At 39.5% G+C, this 16,780-nt stretch overlaps 1 protein-coding gene across 43 annotated transcripts in view; it reads right to left on the bottom strand.

The window, feature by feature from the left end:
• Positions 1-16,780, bottom strand: part of ZBTB20 (zinc finger and BTB domain containing 20) — a 477,629-nt gene that overhangs the window by 360,229 nt on the left and 100,620 nt on the right. For 6 of the 43 annotated variants that reach the window (XM_046905118.1, XM_040646200.2, XM_046905128.1 and 3 more), the window contains one exon: positions 5,434-5,619. The exons of the other annotated variants lie outside the window; for them this stretch is intronic. The gene's annotated coding sequence lies outside the window, so the exon portion shown is untranslated. The remainder of the gene's footprint in view (positions 1-5,433; positions 5,620-16,780) is intronic. 43 annotated transcript variants of the gene reach the window in all.

The following is a 16,780-nucleotide window of genomic DNA, read 5'->3' as shown; positions in this document are numbered from 1 at the left end:
GACAAAATTGCCCCATTTTATAGCATGCAGGAAGGCTGGAATTCAGCTGTTATCAGGAGCAATAATAAACTTCTGCTGGTGACTCAGGCTCTCAGCCTCAGATTTACATTCCCTCTGTCACTAAGAGTTTTTAAGTTAAACAATTTTAAATGAAAATGCAATAAACAGCATTTATATTCTGATGGCATTTGTCCCAATGCTTTTCAGCTACAACGATGGCATAGGCTTTCTCTTGCTCTCCATCTCCTCCTCCTTTTGCCACAGGAGCCACGGAGGGATGGATCCTTGGATTTCATGCATGCTGCATGAAACCCAAGGAACCCATTCCATCTTCAAGCCAGGTTCAGTTACAAGATTACACAGAGGGGAAAAGCAGCACGTGATGCCAAGAACAGAGTTTTTTTTTTTTTTTTTTTCCCTTTTTTTCTCTCCTCCTCCTCCAGAATTCTTCTTGAAGCACTCACAAGCCACCTCAAGGAAAAGAAAGCTGCAGCTTTACCTTGTATCTCAGCCCTTCGATGTTTCCTCCCACTTACAACTGAAGGTCAGATATGGAAAAACTAGAGAAAGAAAGACAGAAAGACAGAAAGAAAGAAAGAAAGAAAGGAGGCTGGCTCGTTATGTAACAGCACTTGAAATAAAACATCTGGTCTTGAGGACACCTGAGTGACACATGGAGACCAGCCATCCAGAAACTGTCTCCTGCCCAACTTCCCACTCCTAACTTTCCTTTCCTCCTGACAACTATCCTTCACTCCCTTAAGGATTCCAATTACATCAGTAACTGATAAGTTTAAATTTATCTGCCCAATTTCTATGTTTTATTTTTCCAATCCATCTCTCGGGAACAGCTTTTAACACATTTGGATTTTTTTTTCCTGTCATAAAATATTCTATTTATTTCCCAGCAGCTGGTGTCAAAAAAAGTTGTTGTTCTCTTTAAATATTACTCTTAAATAAATAAAATCTGTTTTCATATAATGTAGAATTAGTTTTGCCTGCTGTGAGTTTGTGGCATTATGAAGTGATCATTTTTTTTCATGCATTATTCAGAAGGAGGGTAAAAAAAAGGAAAGGCAAAGATGACGGACAATAGCGTGCCATTCGGTTTGTATAAATGCAGCAGCCGTACTAATAGTTCACTACGTGCAGCACAGACAAAACACTTTCTCTTTGTCAAACGTGGCCACTAACCTTAATTTAGTATTTCAGAGAGAGGTAGTGAAAGATTCATTTCTTCCCTCGCTGTCCCCCTATGACTTATCTAGTGGGGCAGATAATAGACATGTCTTATTTTGCTAGCAAGATATCAGTGTTTTAGACAAGAAGTATTTGGGATGCTTACGCTCAGTATTACAGCTCAGCTGGCCCTTGATGGCCTTTAAGTCTTTTTTATATTTTATTTTTAACAACCTATTCTTTGTTTAAACCTCTGGTTTGACAGTGTCTCTCTGTCTTTCATGAAAAACTATTAGAATTGTTAACATTTCCTCTGGAGTCTTCATATTACCCTGTCTTTCAGAACGGCTGTAACTGCATAGCTGTAATTATTCTCACTTTGAATTCTGACTGTCGTATTTGGAAGGGGATGAAGGGTGGGGATTTTAATAAATCACTCAGGCTCCCCAAGGCACATGGTATCACACCAAATCTAATATGAACTTTTAAGGTGGAGGGGCTTACGGACTGAATTTACACATGAGCTGCTAAGACATATAATGCCGCTTTCATCAAGAAAAATGAGAAAATAGTACTAAATTTGAGAGTGAAAAAATACAGTAAGCTAAAACAAACAAACAAACAAAAGCTATTTCAAATGGTTTATCATTAAGCACTGCCTTGTAAAGCAATCTTCTCCTGAAAGAGTTTCAGATCATGGCTGCTACGTGAAGCAACACTCCAGTTACCTTGCTCAGTTGTCAAGCTGAGAGTGGGCTTGGGACTCATGAATTTTATCTCTCATTACAACACTGAAATCACTTAAATTCGGTTACAACTTCTCCAACCCATACATTATGGTAATTAAATTATTTGTATCATACTAATGCCCAAAGGGCCAGATAAAAAACAAAAACAAACAAACAAACCAACCAACCAATCCTTTGCTCTACACAGGAAGAAAGGGTTGCAACCCTAAATATTTTCACAGGGAATAACATTAACTTGCCACACAATGTCCACTAGAAATATTGGTCCTCACTTTGTTGTAGTTCAAGCAGGAAGAAGTTTAAGTGTTTTGATAGCAAGTAGGCACCTTTTGAGGGAGGAGACTTCTTTTTTTTTAAAATAATGTTTAAGTCAGAGTTAATTTCCCTCAGAATAAAAAGAAAACAGATCCAAATGAAAATCTTAGCCCTGGACATGAGTCCTATTTTATTTTTTTTTTCCTTAACGGCTTCATAAAAAGAATGTTTCACACAACAAAGGTATATTGATCACAAAGTCCGTCCATAATAAAGCACAAACATGCCTGTTGTCAATTAAAAGCAAGATTAGGATGAAGTGTAGTCACCAGTGTCCCGAATTCCATTATCCCATAGCTACAAGCCATTAGTCTTTTTTCAAATTTAATTTTTTAATTAGGTCACTCTTGTACACTCTAATTCTTTTTTTTTTCCCTCCTTTTTTCCCCTTAATCCATTACAGCCAAATTTTGGTGAATTCTACATGCTCTAGGGACAAAATAAAACCCACATATTCCTTTTACTTGCAATTAAAATATAACTACACACACACCTCTCATCCATATCTTACAATGTTCTATATGCTAGACAGAAGCAACTGCAGTCACCCATACATCTTGCTTGTAGAACCCTTCAACATTTGTCATCTGGAAACTAATATAAAAGGCAGATGTTTCAGGCTTACTAGACAAAACAGGGTTTGTTTAATGTGCAAAATATCTTAAGAGCTCATAGGGAAAAAAAGAAATCATGTCTTGAGCTATCAGAAAGAAACACTGAGATGTTTATAGGAGTCATCAACCTCCCACATCCACAGCAGCACAGCTTCTTCATTGCTATCTCATCATACCTACAGTTCTGCTATACTTTGAGGATTTCCCCTCTAGGTTCAGCCTGTCAACTTTAAAAAATGAAAGGAGGAGACCAGCTGAGGAAAATCAAGCTTTACTTTGAGCTTTAGTACAAACAAGAGAAGATTGTGGGAGTACAGCGTCAGTGCCCACAGAGCATATACATATGCTCTATGTACGATACAAGAACAATTCAGATCCAGCACTAACTTCTGTAATCCACTAAAATGCATGTGGGACTTTTTAAAGTTCCATTTGGAGACCTTCCCCAATCTGCCTGTAGTCACCAGGGCTGGTGCATTTTATTCACAGCCACATGGAAGTTACAGACAAACCTGATTTCATTTTTTGTTAAGCACACAGATTTACCGAACGTAGGGGTACACATGTAATACCCTTTACAGTTCTACAAGCACTTAACCCGTTTAAACTAATGCATAGAAAGGGCTTGATGGACTTCTTTCCACATAAAACTGGCAAGAATGAGAACAGATGACTTATATAAATTTAAATACCCTAAGCTGAATGCAAGAGCATTGAGAGGCATCTGGCAGTCCTCCCAATAAGGCCACTCAGTACCTACAGCATTTTCCACCAAGGGCTCAGAACACTGGGCACAGCCCTCGCTCCTTCTTGCCTCTCGAATGGAGCCATACCCACACTGCTGTATCTGAACATCAAGAAGCTGCATGAGGACAGCCTAACTTTCAGCATAACTTGCTGAGCCCTCATCTCACATGCCAAGTTTCATCCCAGAATGAAATTTTAACAGACTTTTAACTTAGTACCAACTGCATAGCATTCCATCTCTGTCAATGAAAGCACATGTTGAACGGCTTAATAACTAATGGAAGCCCTCAGAAGAAATGTTACTTGGAGAATCTTCAATGAGAGGAACCCAGAGTAAGATTCAGGTTAAACTGTAATAACCCCCAACATTATTCAGCATTTCAGAGCAATGACTCCTAAGCTATAAAAGCACAGCTGATAAAAATTTCCAGGTGAGGCAAAAACAGGTAGACTGATAAAAGATCAGGAGAACAGGGCACCTGTGGGTGTGAACCACTAGTCATTTGCACAAAGTGCAGTTCCTTCAAATGAAATGCTTTTTGGCATGGCACATGCTAAAGAAAAAGGAGCACATTGTATCTACAGGATTGGGTATGGGGAGTGTGCTACATCCTGGAAAAGAGTGATTCTGAAAAGGATTTAGAGGTCACAACAAGTAAACAACCGCAGGAGAACACCCAGTGCAGTGTGGCAAGGATGGCTAAAGCAATCCCTGGAGGCATAAACAGGAGGTAGTGGGTAGGCTTGGGAAGGCATTTTTACTTTTCTTTTTTGCATTGTTTTCTGAAGGGATCTTCAATTGGGTGAAGAAAGGCATAACAAGAACCAAAGTCTGGAATGTGATGCCAAGAAAGAAAGAAAGAAAAAGTCAAATAAAACCAAAAATGAATCCCACATTTTTAAACAGCAAGAGAATTAGCCACTGGAACAAAACTACCAATGGAAGGGAGGAGCTTTAACCTCTTGATAGCTTCAAGATGGAGGGATGCTGTCTCTACGTAACTATGTTCAAAATAGGGATGACTGGGCAAAAATAACAGCATGTGACACAGAAAATGTCAAAACAGATGATCCAGTGGTCCTTTCTGACCTCAAACCATCTGAAAGGAAGTTTCTGGTGTTATATTTTATGTTACCTCCAAAACTAATTAGAATGTTCTTTCTGAGCAACCTTAACAAAGGGTCCTCTCACAGAAGATACACATACATCCAGTACTGTGCGACCAGTTTCAACGACTCTGAACATTTCTGAGAGAAAGAATTCTGATATCTGGAGACAGCTTGGAAATATACTGGTCATATCTTCTGAAAAATGCACCGCTTTCGTTGTTATTTATTCCACTGGCACATAGCTCAGTGAAAAGCCATCGCTGAGAGCTCACAGTCAAACAACTCCTAGCTCTGGAATGTTTGCATTTCTCACTGGGTCTACTTCTAGATTCAACTCTGTCTTGTTCTTGGCCAAAATGGGTGCAACCTGAAAGAATGCTTTCCACACAGCTATGAAAAATCTCTCAGTTCATAGTTACTGGTTTGTTACACTCAATCTTTCTTTCTTCTTTTTATTTTCCTTTGCTTTTTCCCCTCCTCTTCCATTTACGACTCCTACAACTCATGGATCTTGAAATTTTCTTCAAGCTTCAGGTTCAAGTATATATAAGACAGCACTGATTTTATCCTGTACTGTATTTCCCACCCCCAAGCTCCCAGAAGTTTAAATACGCCCCCAACACCACTATAGCTAACAAAAAGCATAAACAAGATTTTTATGGCAACAAATTGCTAGCTTTTCAGGTTCTACCTGAAGGCTGGATCTTTGGAGTACGTACCCCTTATACATTCTGCCGGGCACAGCATCAGAACTGGCTTCAAGGGAACAGCACCACCTACTGAACCTCTTCTATGGCTCCCTGCAGCCTACATTTAGTGGAAGCAATTCTCTTGACCAGTTACTCAGCAGACACCTCTTCGGATGAAATACATTTTTGCTAAATAAATCCCACTCCAAGATGGCACTGCAAGAAATAAGAGAGATTCTGTTGCTAACTCCAGTTTTGAATTTTCCATCTACCTGCAGTAAATGATTCAGCTTATAAATGCAATTTTTTTTTTTTGATGTCACTAAAACTATGTTTTAGTTACAGTTACAAGCAAATGTCACTCATCTACTCACTCTTATCTACTGCCTGAAAACAATATGATTTAAGGAGTGTGTCAGCAGTAAGAAAAGACTCTTCCCACTGGAGTAAAATGTGCATTTTAAGAAAGGAAACACTTTCAGAAAGAAGGAGAGGGAGTCTTCTGTTTCTGTAGTTTATTTTTCTGCTTAATGAAACAAGGTTTCCAGCTTCTACAATAGCAGCTGCAAAGGCGCTTCATTAATCTCCTGAGTGCCTCTCCCTGCATACCTGTAGCTGCCCTGCTTTAGCCTCCTAAAAATTATCTGTTGGCATTGCTTCAACATTTTTATGGAAAAAAAAGAAGTCTCAAACTATGTAAATTTTACATATTTCAGAAAAAAAAAACTCAACCAAGAATTTCATTATCTACTCTTTCTCCCATATTCTGAAGATGTTCAGAAGCACTGAACTCCCAACGTACTCCCATTAAGAATAAATCAAACGACCGTCCATGAAGACCTGCTCCTACTCAAGTAAATGACACATAGTAGAAGACTTTGCTGAAGTTTCAACGCAGATCACATCAAACAGCCAAAAGCTCCAGGAATTATTAAAAAACAAACAAAAAAACCCATATAATAATAATCTTAAAAAATAAATCAGAAATGCTCAAATGTACCGCAGTAAGACAAGGATACACTTAGGTATTTTGAAAATTCCATTAAACTTGAGTTTTTCCACCTTATCCTTGAGTATTTAAGGTGACTCAGTGATTGACCTTTGATAGCTATTTATATTTATTTACCTATTATATATATCTCTATATATAGATATACATTTTCAATATCCAAAATCAATATGGATATAAAACACTGCCTATTTTAAGAGAGATCAACATTGGTGATCCATAGACCTCACCCTCTTGCATTTCTCATTTTAAACTCAACATAGATAATGCAAAGGCTTTGAAGGGTTCTGAGACCTGTTAATGGCAAAGCACTGCTAGGAAAATCTAGTGACAGGGCAGTGCTCCCAGGTCTGGTTACTAATTACATTTGCTTCTCTCTATTTGCCACCTGCCACAATTATCATAGAAGGGTGGAGTTTCAAATAGAGCTGACAGGAAATTATATGATAGAATTCCCTCCAGACTTTTAGGAAACACCAGTTTTCATAGCACAAAATTTGTTGAGAAAAAAAAAAAAAGGAAATATGGTTAATCCACAGTTCAGAAAATTCCCTCAGAGAATGGGCTATGTGTGCAAAAACATTAAAAGTTTTCAGCTGACTCAAAATATGGGCATTTTTAATTATATGAAAGGGAAAATAATATTATGTTTAAAATTCATTTCATATATGGATTTAAAAAAAAAAAATCATTATCCCACCAAGTGAAAATTCTGGCTTGTGTTCCACTCAAGGTTTTAGAGAACGAAGGGGAAATTAATATGTACATTCTAATCTATTCATGCAGTTATATTTTAACTCTGCAATATAATCTCTTCCTCTTCACAATATCATAATATTTTTCCTAACTTATCTTCAAGCTCTCAAACTTCTCTTCTGCATAAAATAGGACACTCCGTTTTCGACGTGCACCGTGTACACAGTAAGACTGAAATTAAAGGAAAACTACAAACCCCCCCAAAATAGAAAAATACAGGCTTATTTGACACGATATTTTTTTCTCCCCATTGGCAGACTGTTCTTCATAATGGAGTCCCTTAAGTCACAAAGGAAAAAAATAAGTTCTTCATTCCAGTGCCCATTCTAATCATAAAGAACAGGAAAAGGGTTAGGTAATATCTCTCAATGTAGTAAAATGATCAACGCCATTCTGTCACCAGGAGAACAAGCCACTTTATTTTTGATTCACAGGAAAAAACAAAGCTGATTAAGGAGCAATTAGTTCTTCCCAGCAGCCCCAATATCCCCCCCCCCCCCCCCAAAAAAAAAAGAACAGAAAAAAAGAACATAAAGAACAGGCGGATGAACAGAGAGAAGAAAAACATCCCATGCATCAGGTAGAAGTCTGAAATATTATCTAGAATGACAGCAAAGCCATTGTTAGTGCTGCCAAAGCACTACATGTTTGCTATATCACCCGATGTCCTAGAAGAATAATAAAGTAAGCAGATTAGACACAGACTGATGTCTCTGCACCGCTTCCATCTCCACCAAACACCAGGGCTGCGCTTCAGGAGGCAGGTGGGCAGGTAGACCCAGAAACAAGCCCAGCGTTTGGCGGGGGCAGCAGAGCAGGCAGGCGCTGCCAACAAGCAGGGCCTGTTTATTATTTAACAGTTGGTATTGCTGGAGGCCTGGCACTGCAATAGAGCAATCTCTGTCTCAGCACAAGTAAGCCTGATTATGAGCGCTTGGGAGCCAAATCGTGTTTACCATAGTCTGCGAGAACCTCAGTGCCCCCAGCAGACATGGAAACTGACAAGAGCTGCCATCCAGTAGGATGGAAGTCTTCCCAAGGCAGAAGCAAAAAATAAATTGTGACGGGACAAAGATGTATAGTCCATCATCTGCATCGTCACTGACCAGGTCATGCCCCTCCTTTTCATTTTAGGAGCTGATACATAAGCATCGATTCACCCTTTCAAGCATCCGGTCTGTTTCCTCCCCAGCAAGGATGGCATGACACAAGAAAGCACTGTCCCAGTGCAAGTCCTTTCACATGAGCGGAAAGATATCACTGACAAAGAAGCTGGCATTAGAAGTTTCATTAGCTACTGTTGGAAATCATCTCTGTACGCAAGAAAAGTCTGCAACATCTCCCTACACCCACATCAACTTCCACTAATCAATTAAAAAAAAATAATATTTACAGAAATGATCACAAAGATTCAACCACACTCTAAGCCAGTAGTTGTAAAGTATGGAAACTATTGAGTAAATGTAATTGTCAAATGCAGTGAGTCATGACCAGGTGAGATCTCAATAGTTTACTGCTAAAGAAATCATAATAAAGATCAGACCATCCTGGTGATAGGAAGCCTTCCGTTGTAGCTTTGTGACTTAAGTGGAAGACCTAATCACACCTAATAGCTGTTCCACAATCTACGCAAAACAAGCTTAAACAATCGCCTTCTACTTTCCCATGGACAGGACAAGTTATCTTTGGCATTCCTCTGATTCTGGTGAGGTTCAGAGAGTGGCCTGCTGGGAAACATACAGGCTAATGGGATCTTCACCACCAGCCTACTGTGCTGCCCTGAGAGCTGGTGGGAAGCGGCTTTTCCCTTGTCCCCTTCTTAAAAAGAGGATAGTGAAAAGCAATGGATATGAAAACTAACACGTGGGTCTTTAATACTGATGAAGAGCTTAGCAGTAGTGACACAGTACATGTCTTTAGAAACACAAAGTTTTATTATAGCCTGTGTCATTACAATGGACCCCAAGTGGCCTCGTCAGCAGGGGGATGGCAAATGGAGAAGTCTGTAGAAACTCAAGGTTAATTATCAGACGAAGCCACCCCCAGGCAAGGACAAGCAGGAGCATGGTAAGGTAGGCTCCAGAACCCCCAGTTCCCTTCTCACCACAGGGATGGCCCTGAGTGTCGTGCAGAATCCCATGCCTTGGGCAAACCAGTGCCTGCAGGGCTTCAGGGCAGCACCAGAAAGCATTCCTTGGACAGGTGGCCAGGAGCAACAGCCACCTGCTCCTGGACCTCCTCTGGCTGCGTTCCCCAGCTGACTCCAGCCCTAACTGCCTTCAGCTGGCCAACAGCAGCTGCCCCGCTGCTGGAAGCGAGATGGCTGCAGGCTGCTAGCAGGCAGAGGGGGACAGCAGCTATGCACTCCTTCCTTCTCATCCGTAGGCCTCCTCCACAGGCATCCTCCACAGGCTGCTCACCCTGAGAGCAGAGCCCAACATGGGCTTCTGCTCAATCCCTCTTGTCTAGTCAGAAACCCTTCTGCCTCCACACAGAGGGAGGAGAAAGCACACCAAGGAGAGGTCCAGTAGCCTACACCAGCAAAACCAGGGGGCTACGTGGTCAGTTTGCCAGCACTAACAATGCCTGGGCACAGGGCAGGCAGGGTCCACAGCACCTATGCTATGGATGTATGCAGCAGGCATCAGTCTGCTGAGCTGCCAATTTGGCACTGGCATGTAATTTGTACTAAATAACATTTCAAGAATGCAACACAAATAATGTAATGATAGCAATTAGACCCTTTACCAAGCGGAGCTGTATAAACCATGCAGTCCAGTCATTTCTCAGAAGGTAAAAAGCACTTGACTAAGGAACCCGCACCTTGACAGGCACTAGAGGTGTGCAGGTATATATAATAATTGCATTCCTTGTGTATTAATGTTTGCATATAAGAAATGCATGCTGAGCTAGCATAACACCTCCTTCCTCAAATAATAACTAAGTTTCATACTGTGCCTGAAGTGCTCTTTATATAGTACGCAGAAATGGGTTATGTAAAGATTAGAGCTGTGAGAGCTGTTCGTAACGTAACTGAAAAGCCAGTAACAAAATCCGTCGCAGCCTAGGCTTCCCCTGCACAAAACTCAGGCCAGCTTTACAGAAAGGCCTGTGCATTTTTTTGAGGTTTTTTTTACACTGAAATCTTACTGATCTCAGGCCCAGAAAGGGAAAGGAAAATAGGAAGAGAATAACAAAATTGGAATGGGAGAGTCTGGAAAAAGAAAAAGGTAAAAAGCAGGAGCAGTATGATCACTTCCCTTTTTTCTATACAGCCACCCTTCTTTTCCAAGCTGCAAAGGGGGGAAATAGCCCCTGACTTTTAGAGAACACATCTTGTTATGTGGGAGCCACAATATAACGTATGCAGTGAGGGGTGCTTCGATGCTTCTGTAAGTACGTGCATTGTTACTAGGAGATGACTAGATGTGGTATCAGGGTAATATTCCACCATTGTGTGGTGCTTTCCCATCTGATGTTTCCCCCGTTTAAAAAAAAAAAAAACCTAATAAAAAAGAAAATTAAAAAAGATACAATAATTGTTACTGCACACTCTAATGAATTATTGTGTTCGAGGTTCCTACAAAAAAAGTAATATTATACTCGGCTTATGTTTTAATTGATTTATTAATATTTTATCACAGGAATGTAATTTAAGCTCCTCATGATTTAGATCTCATAAACCTTTAGCATTTTGCAAATTCAAATTCCAATTTAAAGCCAGGGCGAGCAATTAACTTTTCTATCATCTTGTCAGGGGAGAAGGTTCGTGTTTAATTTGAGACAAAGTGACAGAAATATATATACACTGTATGTATTACTCCAATTTAATTTATGAGTCAGCACCATCCACCTTCCAAATGTAGATATAATGGAAGGGGAGGGAAAGAGGGGGAAGACCCTGGCATTGTGGCACTTGCTGTGAGATCTGCCCCAAATTCGTTGTGCAAAACAACATCCCTGGTTTATTGAGACACTGGGCTAGATTGATTACAGCCCTGTTTTCAATCCTTTTGTTTTAATTTCTATTCACTCATCACTTTCTCATATAAAGCACGTTCTCTCAAATGTCAGCTCACGGTTCCCAGCCAGCGATGGGCAGTTGATGCCACAGCAGGTTCTCCAATAGCCTGTCCTATTCGCTTCGCTTCCTGCCCCCAGCAGTCCTCCTAACAGGCAGACACCAGGCAAAGAAAGCTCCCCAGAGGATTGATACGGGTTAATACCTGTTGGGCCAAGTCCTGCAGTCCTCACCGAAGTAGCAGCCTCACTGAAGCCTGTGCCACGTTACTTTGATTAAGGAGAAAACAGAAAGAGACGGTGCTGCTTAACTCTCACTGTTATTATTCCCCACTTCAAAGAACATTCCAGCCTCTTTACGTGTAACGAATAAAACCTGCAGCTTAAATTTGCATGGGCAAAAATTTGCATGAACAAAATAAACAGTTGGATCGCATTTGCATGTGCTGTTTCAGGAAAGGAAGGGAACGGCTAGTTTATGGCTCCCTGCCAGAGATTACACAGATCTGCAGTCCCCACAACACACAGCTTGGCTAAGCATTGCATAGGACTTAGCTCATGAACTTAAAAGGCAGCCACTGAGAAGCTGCCCCACACACTTGCTATTGGTCTTCACTGTGTCTTTAAAAACTTTGCTGTAGCGAGCTCTACTTCAGCTTGCTGGAGAAGGAAAGCATGTTTATCAGTGTGAACTTTAGCATGAATACAGAGACTCCTTAAATCCCCACTGGAACTGAGCTCAGTTCCAACATTTCTAAGCACAACCAAGCTCAGTCTCACAGCTCTCAAATCTCTGGTGCTGTAGACTTACACCCAGACTTTCCAAGATACCAGAACAATCGGATGCTCTTCTAATGCACAACGCTGTGACACACACTGCAGGCTCAGATCCAATTCTATGTCCAAAGCATGACTGTAACTCACAGCATTCGACAAGTGTGTCAGTTTGGAATAACATCAACAACAAAAAAGCTCCTTAAAATTTCAACTGTTGGCCTTTATCATTCAAAGCATTTGAAAATAAAAATCAAACTGCTTTGATGGAGGGGAAGGAACACGACAGTTCTTTCTCTTTGTTTCAATAACTTCAGCCCATTTCACTGAGTACTTAGGATTCTATACTGTAATTTTATTCCCCTAGAAATAAAAAAGAATGCCCTGGTATTGAACATACTGATCCCTTTATATATTTAGATATAGATATATATATATTTTATGTATACATATGTATGTATGCATATATATGTATGTATATATTATATATTATATATATAATATATATAATAAATGTACAGGTTATGTGTATATATAATATATACACACATATATAATATATATACATATATTATATATACACATACATACTTATATATACACACATATATACGCGTGTGTGTATATGTACATACGTATATACACTCTCTGAGGAAAAATTGATAAACACTTTTACTCCAGAGTTCCCTATGCAGCCTTCTATCACCTTAAAGTTAAACTTTATGAAGAAGAAATGAGATTTCTGGTACAGTCATGATACAAAATCCAAGATGCAGAAGATCTCTGATATTCAGCCATACTTCAGACTCGATAAATGCTGGACTTCGAGCCAAACTTGAAAATCTTGTTTCATGCCCAACTCATTTATGAAGCTTTACTCTAATTCAGAGCCTTACCACTTTCTAAGCTCAGGTAAAAAAAAAAAAAAAGCTTTGCTGTCACGCATATTTTTAGATAAATTATAGCAGTGTGTCTTGCAATTTCCATTACTTTGTGGTGTCTGCACTGCTGATAGACACCAGCCCACACTGGCATCGCTGCCGAGGTGTCCTAATACTTGTCTGAAAAATACTATTAACTGCACATCACAGGCATTTGAAGTGCATAAGAAAACTATAAACTTAATTACACTGGAGGACTAGTGTGATCTCACATGAAATCTGAGCTAGTGTTATTAAAAACAGAGAGATTGCATTTACTTAATGCTTCTTACAGTAAACCAGTCAATTTTAAACTTTCAAGGTTGTATAATCAGACAAAACAATATTGGGGGGAGGGGAGAATAAGCTGCCTGTGAAATTTACTAGTACAAGCATTTCCATGTCAAGCAGAAAAAAATTTGTTTATTCTGCTAAAAAGAATATTCCTTGAATTACTATTGGATATGAAATAGGGTAGCTATTCAGACTGCACAGGATAAAGATTTAGACTAAAATAATTGGTAGAAAAGATTGGTTGCTACACAGCATTCTTCCTCGTCCCACCCCCTAAGAAATATCAAATCTTTCTGGATTTCAGCAAGCTTTTAAATTCTCAGATCTGTCCCTACAGCTGTCTAGCCATTACACCTTCTCATCACAGTGGGAACACTGCCTCCTCTTCCATAGGATACTCACTCACAGAAAAGAGAACAACCTTTTTCCCTCACTCCTCTTCTGGTGTCCAAGATTTAATTCTTCGTGTCTATAGAGCGGGAAATCCTTCTGTTTTCAAAACTGCAACCAGGGAAAAAAGAAGCTTTGCAAAAATAGGCCACATGAATCCACGGCGCTTGATGACACACAGATTTAGATATCGAGCTCAAGAGACACTCTTTGGAATGAGTCGCACCCAGAAGGAGTCATTTCCCTATGGATACCCTTGCCCTTTGCCAGACCTCAGTTAACAAGGGAGTGGCATTGTCTAGTAATGGCTAGGAGAAGGAAAAAAAAGAAAAATTAACACAATCTCTCCCTTGCCATCAGAGTGGCAGAAACTTTACTATACAATACCATTAAACCATACTTTGTTTCTGGAAGAAAAGCAAAATCAATCCCCTTCAGCTCTCTTTTCTTGCCCACCAATGCTACTTCAGCCTTGGGACACTGCTAAGGAAACGAGCATCAAAAGCAAACTGCTCACCAGGTAAACACTTGCCAAGTACGACTATCTTATAAAATTACTTAAGTTATAATTTTTTGAAACAACAGCTTAAGTCTGCTCATGACATGAACCTGCCTTGGGATCACATCAGGTGGACTCCGAAGCCAGAGTGTTGAATCCTACTTTTGAACACTATTATTCACTTATTTAATAGCAGGTTAGAAAATAAATAAATAAATAAAGGCTTTATCTTTATATGTTTCATCATCAAAGATATTTCCCAGAGTTGTGGCTCCTAAACGAGACTCAAATCTTACAATCTGTGCTGTTGGAAATTTTATGCAGAAATATTTGCTGTTCATGCTACATTATTTCAGACCTCCACGACAGACTTTGACTTGGAAAAAAAAACAAAAATCCTACCCTCACAGTTTTTTTCAAAATCATCCATGCCTAAAGCAGCATAATAGTATGCAAAAGACAACTTTTCAGACTGCACTGACTTGCACATGATTTTAACTACAGCTCTTCCCGTCAGCAAGCAATGTGCACCCACTCCAGTTAGATAAAAACACTACAGCTTCTAACACAGAAGGTAAAATTTGTCTAGTGATGAGTGCATCGCTGTAGTAGTGTCACACCTAGGACCGACTTCCTCAAAGTTTTGCCCTACCCTGCATTAAATTGACTTCGAAATTCAAGATGAACTTTACAGATGGGTAAAAAGGGGTAAAGAATCCCATTCTCATCTCCCTGAAAGCCTGCATGAAAAAAAAAAAATGATGCCTTCAGATAATCCTGCAAAACACGTCTGAAAATCAGCACGGTTTTGGCTCATTAAAACAAAGAAAAACAAAATAGAAAAATACCAAGAACCTCACACCTTTCTTTAATTGGTAACTTAAGTGGACAATAAAAGAGATTAAGAACAGAAGCAGCACAATAACCCAGAGGCACAGTTGCTGCTTCTGAAAGGGCACTCTTCAAAAAGTAGCTTCAGAAGCACACCTACAAAATTCATGCACCACTTTATTTAACATTCATTTTCATGTTTGCCCAGGCTCGTGTCAAGGGTACAGCAACCCAAGGTGTTTCCACTGCAAACTTTCATGTCCGTCGCAATTTTCCTTTTCAAATTCAATACAGTAAAATGAAATGAAGCAAAATGAAACTATCTTTATATACCAGTTCAGTTAGCATTCCCTAGCCCTCATTGTGCTGCATCTCTCATCAGCTCCCATTTACTCAGACAAGACAGAAAAGATTTGCAGATCCTATTACATTTTCCCACCCTATTTCCCATTCTGAGAGCATTTTTTTTTCCTTCAAATAACACTGATTGTGTCAACTGGAGAGAAAAAAAAAGAGAGAGAAGGAAAGAAACAAGCACTCTTTGTGTTCTCCTTACAGTAATAAAATATGAAAAGAAGAATGCACAAGAAAACAGCTGAACTCCCAGTGCTTAGAGGGCTAACCTGGCCCGGTTCTACATAGAGTAGCATCGCCAATGCAACTGTTGAAGCATCGGGAAGAGAGAGTTGTGCCCACTTTTCTTAGCGAGTAACATGGAACATAGTGTATTTTCTACCAAATGAAAGCCAAAATCTTGGGAGCTGCTATTTTGGCAGGGGAGTGTCATTTACCTTCTCTCTCACTTTGTAGGTACACAATCACATTGCAGGCTGCTACTACCACTTTTCTCCCCCCACTTCTTAGGGAAATAAATGGAATATTTTAAAAGGATTGAAGTAGAAGAGTTAAAAGCAGCACCAGTAAACTCATAAGACAATGAAGAAGTATTAGGTTTATTTGTAGCCCACTTATAGATGCCTGATTTTATAAGCAACTCAATTCAAGCACTTTTTCTTTAAGCATACGCAAACTTGCCATAATCTTAAGAATCTGTTCTTTCTCAGCTTTCTCCTGCCTCATTTATTAAACATTTTCCAATGCTTGCAGCAAGTAAGGCAATTGATATTATAGAAAACAGCCTCCCACTAAGGAACCTATATTCTTTCTCAGCCAGGTCCATTAGGTGTAGTGAGAGAAGACTGGTTCCCACAGAAAACAGAATGCGATCATATAATTAACTAGTAGAAAAGCAGAGGGAAGTCAAATTAAGGCTACTCAGTCAGCTTCAATTCTAGCATTCACAGATTTGACTTCAGATAAGTGAAATATTCTTTCACCTTGCTTAGCCAGTGTATTTAATTCCCTGGATTTTTAGGTACGTAACTGAAAAAGAGAACGTACTATACACTAACATATCAGTGCTCTGTGATCATCAACAGGTTGACAGCCTTCAGACACCCTTGGCAGACCTCTTTCTCTCAAGTTCATTAAGAAACTGATAATGGAAGTAGAACCCTCCCTATTTTCCCCGAACAGCTATTGTCAGTTGTGTATCTTGCAACCCTGATAAGAAAGGGAAAAATAAATAAATAAATCAACCCAACACCCTGTCACAAAGGTCATTGCTTCTTTTCAAAGCTTCATTTCGAACAAACCATGAAGGTCTAAGAAGTCTCAGAAGGTGCTATTATACTATTTTAGAATGGGCAAAATGATTTGTATCAGATCTCTAAATGGTGATCTCATAGTGGGAGTTGTCTCTGAAAGTTACATTTAAAGATAATAACATTAACTACAAATGGTTAAAACTCAGTCAAACTTCTAAGCAAACCAGAGAGGCTGCTGTAACAGTAACTGTGAGTCAGCCAAACCTGCCTCTAACAC

The sequence above is a fragment of the Gallus gallus genome, chromosome 1, assembly GCF_016699485.2.
Source record: "Gallus gallus isolate bGalGal1 chromosome 1, bGalGal1.mat.broiler.GRCg7b, whole genome shotgun sequence".
In the NCBI taxonomy this organism is placed as follows: domain Eukaryota; kingdom Metazoa; phylum Chordata; class Aves; order Galliformes; family Phasianidae; genus Gallus; species Gallus gallus.
The sequence above is the reverse complement of the archived record's forward strand: the minus strand, read 5'-3'. Positions and strand labels throughout refer to the sequence as shown.